We start from the raw sequence: 12,849 nt of genomic DNA, 5'->3' as shown, positions 1-12,849 counted from the left end.
TGCTTCTTCCTATTAAATGTATCTTTTCCATTTAATTGAAGTTCTCACCTACACCTGGGAAAACGTTTAGAGGACACGAGGTAAATAGACATGATATCAAAATCCTACAATCTGAAACCACTTTCTCCTGATTTAATGGGTTAACTTTACTTAATTGAGGGCTATTTGTATTGCTCTGTGTTGGCATAAATCCATATCTAAATATTGTTAAAGATGTCTCTCTGTTTGTAGAGGGGAATTGTCATTTCTCTGGAAATCATGCAACTGAAAAAACATTAAAATCGCCCGTAACGTGTGTTCACTTCTTTGACCTGCAGAGGGAGCTCTAATATAGCATCCTAATCTTTCAATGAATCTTGACATTTAAAGCCCTATATCTGACAAATAAGCCTTATGTTAAGCGTAGAGTTAGCTGGAATGTACAGATGTTTCATTTAGAAGTGTATTTACAAAGACGGTAATTGCAGCAACTACTGACATCTTCATACTTTAGGCCAGGGGGTCCCCAATTAATTTAACCCGTGGAAACCCTTTGACATACTGTATACACATCGTGGAACCCCAAAAACGTTTTTTCACCATAGCGCAGATAGTAAACATATGGTATTTAGGAGTAGGTGTGCTTTTGTGTGTCTACGGAATTTGCTGTATAAATTATAATATTTTCCCCAGTTGGTGTTTGTATATCGTTTTAGCATTTTGATACAGGGGTGTGTTTGTATGTAATGTTTGCATTTGCGTGCAGTGGTGTGTTTGGATGTAGTGTTGGTTTTTAAATGCGGAGGTACATTTGTGTGTAGTATTGGTGTTTGAGTGTTCGATCTAAATTTGGCATTTGAATTCAGGGGTGTTTTTGTATGCAATGTTTGTATTTGCAGGGGTGTGTTTGCATGTTGTGTTGGTGTTTTTATTGCTGGGATGTATTATTATTATTATTGTTATTATTTTATTTATATAGCGCAGCACATCCCTTAGCGCTGCCACATACACACTAATACATTCATATACACACTAATACATACACAAAGATACACACCTTGACATATATATACACACACTCAGATATGCACAGTGACTCATACACTAACCTTGACACACCGACACACACACACAGTCAGATACACACATAACTTGATACATACCCACACACTGGCATATACAAACACACCTATACACACATGCTGACTTATACGCACAGTGACACACATACACACAGACACCTTGATACATACCCACACTTAAATACACACACCGGCACTACAAACACACTGATACACACATACTGACATAAACACACAGATACACACTGGCATATACAAACAAACTGATACACTAACCTTGACACACCGATGCACACACACTGGCACATACACATACACACACTCAGATTCACACAGTGACACATACCTTGACACACAGATACACACAAACTAGCATATACACACAAATACACACACACACACAATCTGACATACATCAGAGCCACCCTCCTGTTAGCCTACCTTGTGTGTCCAGGCGGGTGACTTGCTTGTGGACCTGGTGGTGTTGGCTGAGGCTGATGGGAGTGAGCATGCAGCAGCTCCAGCCTCTACTCTGCCATCCTTGCTGTTGCCCATCTGGGCGGCCCTCTCCAGCCTCCTCCTCCCTCTCTACCGTGCGGCTGCAACTCTGTGAAGGGGGAGGAAGTGATTACTTCCTCCCAGACGGCCAAGACAACAGGGTTGGGGCACCCAACCAGACCCCTGTTAAGCAATAAAATTGTGGTGGCCATTTTGGTTGGCGATATTACAGCAGAACCCCATTTTTGTTCTCGCTGAACACTAATTGGGAAACGCTGCTTTAGGCAAGAGTCTTCACGTTAGAATCATAGCTGAGATTTTATCAACTTTGCCGTTTTGGGCCCTGCCAGATATTTGAAGTCTGTACAATGTGCTCCGCTCTAAAATGTCCCCAGAGGTAATCAAAACAGAAAGTTAGAGGGCACTGATAACAGAAAAAAAGTAAAAACTTGTTCAGTTAGTCCCTCAATCATCAACCAGTTTAGCTCACATGTGCCATTACGTAGGAAGCCTCTATAGACAATTTACATATTCGATTGATCAAGCCACAAATGCAGTCTAGTACCAAAGTATTAGGCAGGTGATCACTTGGCCTTGAAGGCTAATAATAAATAAAATTGTTCTTTCAATGTATGTCAATTCAGGACTCAAACATGCAAAAAATGTCTGTATAGCTGGGCCTGGAAGGTGTTTATTGGCTAGTTTCCTATACTTTACTTTATTTTTAAATGTTTGCTTCCTGAAAGAAACGGCAAAACATTATACCACTCCTCTCGCAGAACAAGCTGCAAAAGATCTAGTTAAACTGCTCGTGACTTCTCTTTATAAAGTGCCCAGCACCTAGACAGATATGATCAGTTACTGAGCAATCTTTGTACACCAGAGACAAAGCAGTGATTCTATGAAACATGCATTGTCTATAATTTTCAGCTTTGTACACAGCTCTCTAGTGTTTATTGGAGCAAAATTTGGAGCTGCTACATCTGGTCGCTGCAACCGACTGATTTGGAGTACAAATATGTTTGCACAAACACTGATGCATCTTAGATCTTAGACTGGTCTAGCTAGTAGAGCTTCTTTATATCATTGTGTCTTGATTATGAAGAGGAGACCCCAATCAATAATACAATGTACGTGACGCTGGGGTGGACAGGCCACCATGAGGTGCTGACTAGGTGTAAAGTCACCCAGTAAAAAGGCAGGCACCCCCCAATAAAACTGAGCAGCACCGTCCAAAATGGGGGCGGGGGGAATTGTTGTCAGCCTGGTATATATGCAGAGTAGGCTGCTCTAACTCTCCCCTCTTAGGGCTGCTGTGGGTTTAAACCAGGTGTGCCCAAAGGTTATTATAAATGTATTCAAAGCATCATGGGAGTTGTAGTCCTGCAACATCTGGGGATTTGCCTATTCGACACCCCTTGTTTAAACGATCTGCCACTGAATTAATTCCATGAGGTTACTCTACGTAAGTATGTTTATGGATGTACTCCCTGCACTCTGGGGACATTTACCCGGATGCAGAACACCAGGGGACAAACCAGGGTTTACCGATCGATTTTTTTTTTTTGTTTTTGTTCCTTTTAATTATTCAACTAACCATCCACCATTAGTACTTCTTTTCCTCCTTCTCTCGAACGCCCACACTCTTCTCTTTTTCTCACGCGTTGTTTTGTAGTTTTTCTTTCATGTAGTCTCTCTCTCTTTTTAAACACGCTGGTGATGTGTATCACCATCCTTCTAAATCTCTTTCCTGTGTTTCCCTTCTCGCCTCAGAAGGACAGCGGATAAAAATGAAGGTGTTGGACACAATGAGGGGGATTAGGCCCCTGATGATAAATGATACCATGTGTCAGATTCTGGCACACCCAGGCCTTGGCAATGGATACACAGACGTGCAACGCAGCACTTGCTTTAAAACACCTGCTCTACATACTTGGCAGAAGCAGGGGATATAAACAGCCCTTATCCTGTTTGGGAATCCTTTATCTGCAGATAACACTTTATTATGACTTTGTGTTTCCATGCAAGAAACTCTTACAAGGAACTTGCTCCCTGCCCCCTATTTTACCGAACATGATGAGAAATGGAATTTCTACAGAACCCAAAATGTATAATCAATGCAATCATCACATGTAAAAAATAGCAGCACCCGGTGTGAAATGCCTCAAAATAAAAAGCAAATAATGCAAGTAACTGTCATATTGTCAGGGTTTAACTTTCATGGGTATTTTTTTCCCTCGTTTTTCTTTCCACTTCACTTTTAAGTTCTGTTGGTTTTCATGTGGGGGAAATACCCTAAGTTACATGCATCAAACCACAAAAAAAAAAAATAAAGGATGTGAAAACATCCACATTCTCTCTCTCATTTTGCAAGCTGGTATTTAAAGGACAACCGTTATCAAAATTTCACTTCTCATTTACTCAAAGTTTGTGCATTTTTACGCCAGTTGTCCTTTAAAGTGGGTGGTCGAGTTTTAAGGGAATGGGGCCTTTGTTGCAACCAGTGCTACACTCTAGTGAGAAAGATCCAGTTTACTATTGTTAACTTTGGTTAAATCATTAAACCGTCTCAATCTCTGTTGCAGAAAATGCCGGTTGAGTAATGAGGGTCAGTGCGAGTGTAAAGCCTCTGTGTTGGACTGTGGGGAACAGGGGAACTTAATTTTGTGTTCAGTACTTGTAATTGTGAAGTGACTTTTTTTTGTATGCCCAAACACCAAGGAGTGGTGTAACTTCCTGATGTGGGTAATTATGGCATTTTTAACCCCTAGATATCTCATTACAGAAAACCAGCGGTCCGTAAAGCCCTACTGGAAGTCGGCTTTCGATCAGGCATTTGAAATGTAGGGTACATGTCTAGCTCTTTGTGGCTAAATGTTAAAGATATATTGGTTTAAGATTCCAGCACCACTGATGCACAGATTGTTTCCTGAGCAGCTATCAGGCCCTACCAATGGTTCCATTTAACCCCTTAAAGAAACACCTTCTGGAATAAGAGGGTCATGACAGAAAATTTCCATCATGTATCCTTAAGGGGTAAAAAAAAAAAAAAATGAATATTTTATTCATTGGTTTACAAATGGTAACAGTGTTTCCATTTAGAAGCATTGACCCGGAAATGAAGCAGGTAGACGAGTAAGGTTTAGGAGGACGTTGTGATAAAGTGATCAGGGCTTTTCCAAAACAATGTATTTGATTCTGTTTTTTAAAGACTAAGTAAACTCAATGGCACATAAAGGAGATAATGTGAGCATTTTAGAATTTCACACTATATCACATAGATATTAAAAGGCTGACCGACAGAGCTTTGGCAACGTGTTCTGCATAGTCCCTGGGTACGCACAGGCAATATTCCTCATGGTTTAGTTAGTTTAAAATAAAATAAAAATTAAGAAAATAAAATCCAGTAGTTCTCTAAAATGTGCAATACAGAATGACGAGAAATTAATTTGCCACTTAATCAGATTACTGTTGAGCAAGAGATTAGGTTAATGAATAAGTCAAACCTGGCAAGGTTGAATTATTAATAGGAATGGAATTATGATAAATTATCCAGATTACAGCACCTTTGTTTTTTTTCCCAATGTATTGTTTATGATTTGGAAGTTGACTAGTTCAACGAGCTCTACATAAGTTGGTCGGGAAATTGTAAACACATTTAATCAACTGCATCACAATCCCCAAGTCTGAATCCTCTTTAAACTTTCTTATAGGTCATGATCTTGCGTTACCCCATATTTAAAGTCATTTAAAGATGTATATTCCCCTGAAATGTAATGGGGGATGGTTTGGTTTTTTGCCTCAACGCTTGTAGGTGCCAAACCTGCATGAGTTACTCCAACTTTATATGTATACATATTGCACTATTGGCATGCCTACAACCAAATTTGTAATACCATTCTACAAAAGAAGGTAACGCTGTGTCACTCTTTCCCTCTCCTTTTCATAGCTAAGCATTTAATTGGACTGTTTGCCTGGCTCAGACGGTATGTGCCCCGCGGAGGGAGGGATGCGTGGATGCACTGAGGGAGTGCATTATTAACAATAACTACGGTAAACCGATTGACAAGGGGGAGATCAAGTTTCCCCTATGTAGAAGCTGGTTATATCTGTCGCCAACACGCTGCTAGCACTGATGACCAGCATCATTTCTGCACAGAATTTATATTGGGCATCCCGGGACAGAATTGCACGTGTGCCTTAGGTTTACAAGCTAGGATTGCCCTGAATAAATGCTCCACATACAGACTCCTGGAGTAACCCTTTAAGCAGTCTTGTGTGTGTGGGGGGGGGGGGGTGGGGGTTGTTTTTTGAGTCCACTTTCCCTGTATAAGGTGGGGTTTTTAATGTATTCTATGTCTTTGAAATGATGATCTGCTTGTATTGTAATATAGCATTGTGTTACATATACTGGGCATGTAATCACAAGCTCAATATATCATGTTTTATTTACCAGTATTGGTCAATGGACATTAGTAACTATGGTTTAGATCTTTGACATTGGCCTGCTTTCTTTTTATTGTTTTGAAGGACTCCAGTTTACTCAAACTGTCACAAATCTAACAAATTAAAAGAAAATGTACTTTTTGCCCTTAATGTTTTTACAGCTCTTGCATTAATTAGCTGAAGGGGGTCAAGGCAGCAGTGCTAAGACGTTATCTCAGTACCCAAGAAATGGCATAAATTACAGCAAATATTAGAGTTGTGCACAAGAGAGCATTTAAGTAATATAGTTTTACATCAGTGGCTTGCATTTAGAATTCCGACACACATGTTAAGGAACATAATGTCCATTTTTATAATCCCTCCAGACACGCTAATCGGATTTCAACGAAATGTAGAGTTGTAGAATGTAACCCTTTACTGACTATCTGATAGTATTGAGATGCCCTTTGAATATGTGAATAGCTGCCAAATTCAGCAGTTCTGTTCTCCATCGGTAGTTGGGCCAAACCAGTTTGGAAGCAGCAGAGGAGGAAGAATTAAGGAGAACACTGCTTTCCTCGGGTTATATTAACTAGTGGAATGCTTGCAGAAAACGTTCCGTTTATTGCCGTGCTACAGCAGATTGGACTCGCACCATCAATAAGCCCACACCACAGAGGATCCTGCAGTGACGCTTGGCATTCCAAGTAAAAAATTACAACCTATTTACTGGCACCAAAAACATTTGCAAGACGCCAACAGTATTTTATTTGTTTATAAAATATTTTACCAGGAAAGATTCATTGAGATTTCTCTTGTTTTCAAGTATGTCCTGGGTGTGCATTTCAACAGGTTATTTAAATCGGCTCTGTCAGTTCATGCGCCTCCCACCCCCACCCTTTAGAAAAATAGAAAATAAAAGCATTTCATAAAGATAAAATCTTTTATGAAGGGCTCATAAGGACTGGGTTGACATTTCACTGGAATTCCAACCTAGTCAAAAGAGGTCATAAGACAAAATAGGGGCTAGTTTGTCCTATGTGTTTTTCGTATGCTAGACAAAAAGCAGAGCTACCTCTTGTCAAGCCCTCGGCTGTCCGTAATGACGGCTGAGGGGGGGGAAAGGGTCTTTCTATGGAGGATCCTGCTGTCTCAGTGTTGTGCATGCGCGAGAGTACAGCGATGACGTCAGTTCCTGGCAGAGGTAGTCCCAGGAGCTGAAGATGACTTTACAGAAGAAGATGGCGACCCCATGAGGGACAGAGTTATGTTAGTAAAACCTACGTTCCCCGGCACTCCGCGGCCACCACACCACAAGTGGGGCAGTCACCATGTGCCGTCTATGCAGAATATGCAAGAACCCAGGAAGGTGACAGAACTGCTTTAAAATGAGATTTTAAGGAAGGATGCAGTCTTTACAGATCTTTGCTTTAAGCGGATAATCGAAGCACCAGAGCCACCTTAGCTTAATGTAGTGTTTATGGTGTATAGATGCTGTCCCTCTCTTCACAATCCACCAATCTATTGTGTGTTCTAGAGAGGCATTGGACACACACTCACTGTCTGTCGTCGGCATATTTTGCATCCTGATACCAGACATCCAATACATTTAATTATCGTTCTCTTTTCATCCAAAGCCTCTAGTGACTGTCTGAATGACTGCTATCTAGCACCATATGAAATAATTAAAATCACTTCGCTATTTAATTTTTTTTATTTCCTCCCCCACCCTCCCCCCCACCGTTGCTCTCCTAGAACCCTTAATGTAGACAAGTAACTGCAGAATCTGGCCTTAGCTGTACGTGTGTTACATGGTATACAAATACAGAGATACAATCTAACAGGGTTGTTTACTAAAGAGTTAGAATTGTTGGCAATTCTACAAGGTAACGTTTTAGACCAAAATAGCTGAACTGGATGGCTTTACCATTTCGTCTATTTTTTTGCTGAAAATGTTACATTTCATTTGAATTGACAACAGATCTCTTTAGTGAATTATCCGGTTAGTCTCACACTTAGACTCTAAGCATCTCTGTTTGGCAATATCTTCCTTCCTTCCGAATATTGCTCAAGGTTTTAAGACTGCAGTCGCGCAACTGTTCTGTAAATACACAAACTATGGAAAAACAAAACAAAAATAAATCTCACAGTGTGTATTCTTCAATTAAAAAAAAAAAAAAAAAGATTTAAAGACAGAATAATATCCCCGTGCTCACCCTTGTTTGCTATGTCAAATATCCACTGAATTATATTAAAATGAAACTGTCACACCTCTGGAAATTTCAACATTGAATAAAACACTAAAAATCACTTCTAGTTTGTGTTAACGTTTTTCACAGCATTGCTTGTCTTGTCGTCTTTTTAAATAGTATGTCAGTGTCTTCTTTTTAATTAAGTGGCAAAAAAATGCAACATTTCTGCCTATGATTGACAGGTAGCCAAGATGGGGGAGTCCAGTCCCAAGATAGAAGAATGGATTTCTATATTTATCATTATGTTTTAGATCTCACAAGAACACGTTTGCTAAGTTATAGAGGATGGGTAACCATAATATAAAAAGTCCTAGGCAGTGAACGTTTCACTTTAAAGAATGGATAGTGCAATAAACGGCCATAAATTGAGCCTTGAGTGTTCTTTTTAACACGAATTTAGCAAACCGTTTAATCATACCACTTTATTTTGAAAGACTTCTGTGTTTGTGGTTTTTATAGCAGATATATCTCTTGAAAATCAGGTTAGATAAGGTTGCTCGGAGACTCTGCATGTTTATTTCCAAACCCTTATGCTTCCAAGGGAGCAGGCTCATTATCTTGGACTATCCCTGAGTGTATTTTTGGAGCTTATACAGGAATTTCTAAAATTAGCTGAAAATTGTTTATAGAAATCACAGCCTACTGAGATTTAAGGATTTCCACCATTTAATCAATTCAATGGTATTATGGTATTCAAAAAGGATTCAATCTATGTAGTACATAAAAAAAAAAAAAAAAAAAAAAGAGATTTTAGGTGACTTACTAATAATAATTTAAGCAGTTAAAATGTAATTTAGAACAGGAACAATGGCTCTTATATGACTTCTAAACACATCTATTGTAGTTTAAAGACACATTACTGGGAGTATAATTGTTGTGGAGACCTGTCATACACTCAGACACACCAACAACATGGAGCTCCTAAAAAAACGGGGCATTAGGATAAAAAAGAGGGACAGATGGGTAAAAAAGGGACAGAGGGATTTGGGTTAAAAATAGGGACTGTCTCTCCCAACTGGGACACTTGGCAGGTATGCGTTTGTAACTGAGAACATGGAAGCTTGACAGATAACCTGCTATAAGGTGTCTCACTTTCATTTGACAGACCTGGATATAAAAGTTGTAGTTTAATGTGAACCTGTAGAATTCCATATGATATCTAAACTACTCCAGATAGGTCGTTCAATAAGTAAGAAATAAACAGCCTAGTCCCCCAGACACGGTCACCTAGAATTGCACAAAAGCAAAATTCCCTCCGGGCTTACCAAAATATGCAAGTTGGGCCTTTAATTATTCTATTGGTTCTCTTAAAGCTGAGCATGATACCATAATGACAGATTCTCCATATCATCACCGTTTAACTCATTTTTGAGATTCCATTTTTCACTTCCTATAATTGCAGTTAAAACTGTACTTTGGAAACTGGATTTTTCCCTCCTGGCACCATGACCACTACGGCTGACTGCAGTGATTATGGTGCTAGGATCCCAAAGGGAAAGACCCTCCACACTAAGCCAAACCCTACTGGTGGCAATGTCGTGATGAGGGAGTTCCAATTCTCTCTATCTTGGGATTCTTTTGCAGGCTTGATAGGTATGTATATGATTCTTTGTATAAGAAGAACCTCAACGTGAACTATACCAGGGTTGTTTACTGAAGTAAGAATTGCCATGAATGTCTGAGACAATTTAAGGCAAAACTAGCCAACCTTGAAGCACAGCTGACTGAGAATTTTCCAGTTCAATTACTTTGACCTTAAATTTGAACATAATTTTAAATACCCCATATTCTCAATTTAGCAAATAACCCTGCACATTATTTTTTTTTATCGGATAGCAAAATGCTGATATTAAATGCCTTACTCAGTACACCAGGAATTGTAGAGAACATAGTTATTTTTTTTTTTTTGACCTAACAATTTGCAATAACTTTTTCCAGGGGTGCCCAGAAGGTAGATCCCCGGATGTTTTAAAGCTACAGCTTCCACAATGCTTGGTCATTCTTAAAGGACCACTATAGGCACCCAGACCACTTAAGCTCAATGAAGTGGTCTGGGTGCCAGGTCCATCTAGGATTAACCCTGCCTGCTGTAAACATAGCAGTTTCTGAGAAACTGCTATGTTTACTTTAGGGTTAATCCAGCCTCTAGTGTCTGTCTCATTGACAGCCGCTAGAGGTGCTTCCGCGCTTCTCACTGTGATTTTCACAGTGAGAAGACACCAGCATCCATAGGAAAGCATTAAGAATGCTTTCCTATGGACTGGCTAAATGCGCGCGCGGCTCTTGCCGCGCATGCACATTCAGCCGATGACGACCGAAGGAGGGGGAGAGTCCCCAGTGCGAGCCCGGCGCTGGAGAAAGGTGAGTGTTTAACCCCCTTCAGCCTGGCGGGAGTGGGACCCTGAGAGTGGGGGCACCCTCAGGGCACTATAGTGGTCCTTTAACCCCTTAAGGACACATGACATGTGTGACATGTCATGATTCCCTTTTATTCCAGAAGTTTGGTCCTTAAGGGGTTAAGGCATTTTAAAAGCATGCACAGCATCATGGGAGTTGTAGTTCTACAACATCTGGGGATCTACCATTTGTGCAGCGCTACCGTAGTCAAATCTCCACAATTCTCAGTGTAGGGAATACCTCTGTTAATCTCCTAAAGATTATGGTCCCTCCCAGTCTGAGATCTTTCTTTGGCTTTGCGACAGTGTTCTTGTAAAGAGTTCGATCCTTTTGACTTTGAAGTCTTCAACTAGAATATTTATTTCAGGTTTTTTTATTCTACTCCTCGTCTCGACCGTTTAACATCCTCCCCCCCCACATCACTTTGTGTGAAACAATCATCCCATCTACATATTAATTAGAGGACTTCCAGCACTTGGCTAATTAACATTCATGCAGATTACGGCCGCGACATAACACGTCTGTCTCCGATGGGCGAGGGTTGGGGGGGCACGCATTACGAGGGCCTCATCAGCACTACATATCTTTTAATTAGGGACTTTAATTATTTCCACTATGCTGCGTTAGATGCCAGAGCTTCTGTCAGACGAAGCTGCTCCCACACTGCCCCTTTATTCCTCACTTTCAATGATACTTGATGGAAACAATTAGATTTAATTAAGAGAGCGTCCGTGTGAGAAGGGCAAGGGGATGGCATCCGGCTTTTTCTCCGAATATGCGCTCGTTGGTTCCTGCCAAGGTTGAGAACTCTCTACAGCTGTGTGTAGAATTCCATCAGATGTAACCGTTTCCTGGCAGAGCGGAATGTTCAGCGCTACACACACACAACACAATAGATAGATGTAACAGTAACTGAAGTGATTACACAAAGTTACTATATAATGTAAGCAAAATAGTTGTATAGAAGGGTCAACTGAAGTTGAATTTTTTTTTAATATATATATATATATAAATATACTTCTAATGTGTGCGCTGTTCCTTAATCTGTATTATGTAAAAATTGTGGTCACTACGGCAGCACCATTCCTGTGAGATGCATGGTCCGGGTCCCTTTTTGTCTTTACTATGTTTGGAATCCAGGCCGCCAGCTTCAGAGGCCCCTTCGTAGGTGACCACAGAAAAGTATTAATTTGAGGAGGTTTTAGATAGTAATGTCACTTTAATTATAATTTTTTATAATTTTCATAATTATGAGTATTTACATCAAAGCGCTATTACTTTGTTGAATTTTTTTTTTTTTTTTTTTAATTCTTTATTTTTGTAGTGCAGACTGAATAACATGTTTCAGTAGTAAGACATAGCATAATGGAATATTACAAGATAAAGACATGGGTAATCATGATATGCTGCACTATTTAACTAGGTAGCAGTAAAGCCCCTGGTTATTTTGTTACTAAGTAGAACCGTGTCAATTTAAGTGTGGAAGTCTCTGCTCTGCATATAGGGCTAGCTATGATGAAGCAAGAGCATAATTACCCAAAAATCATCCCATGCCACCCACAGGTCACACTGAGATATAGCTCCAGTCCAGGCAATGCTCGCCCCCCAGGTGTACCTTAAGGACAGCCAAGCTTCAGGTGTGCGAGCTGTGGTACTTCTGCTGCACCAAGATTCTTCTCCTCCCTGTCCCGGCCTCTAAGCAGTGGCGTCCCCAGGATTCATATTTAGGGGGGCACATAAGGGGCCAAGGACAAAAGTAGGGGGGCAGTTATAAAACGTGTATATATTGTATGTGTGTGTGTATATATATATATATATATATATATATATATATATATATATATATATGGTGTGTCCTGATGAAAGCCCTGAACCAGGGCTGAAACGTTGACTTTGGATTGACAAATTAAACTACATTCATTGGAAGACCTAGAGTGCCGGTATTTTTCTTCATTTTATATATATACACATATACATACACAGGGCTCGACAAATTCCAGGCGCCAGGTCGCCATGGCAACAAGACATTTCTCCATGGTACCTGGGATTTGTCAGCCCTTTTCTAAGCCGCGCAATATACATTGAAGCTGGCCGCCACTTGGAGCAGTAACCCTCCTGCAGTTCTTCTCTGCTCCCTCGCACACTGTTTAGTGACATGACTTTACTCCGGCCTGGGCATCCTACAGAAAGGGGAGCAGAGAGAAACTGCAGTAAGA

The sequence above is a fragment of the Pelobates fuscus genome, chromosome 13 (assembly GCF_036172605.1).
Source record: "Pelobates fuscus isolate aPelFus1 chromosome 13, aPelFus1.pri, whole genome shotgun sequence".
NCBI classification, from domain to species: Eukaryota; Metazoa; Chordata; class Amphibia; order Anura; family Pelobatidae; genus Pelobates; species Pelobates fuscus.
This window is presented reverse-complemented; position numbering follows the sequence as displayed.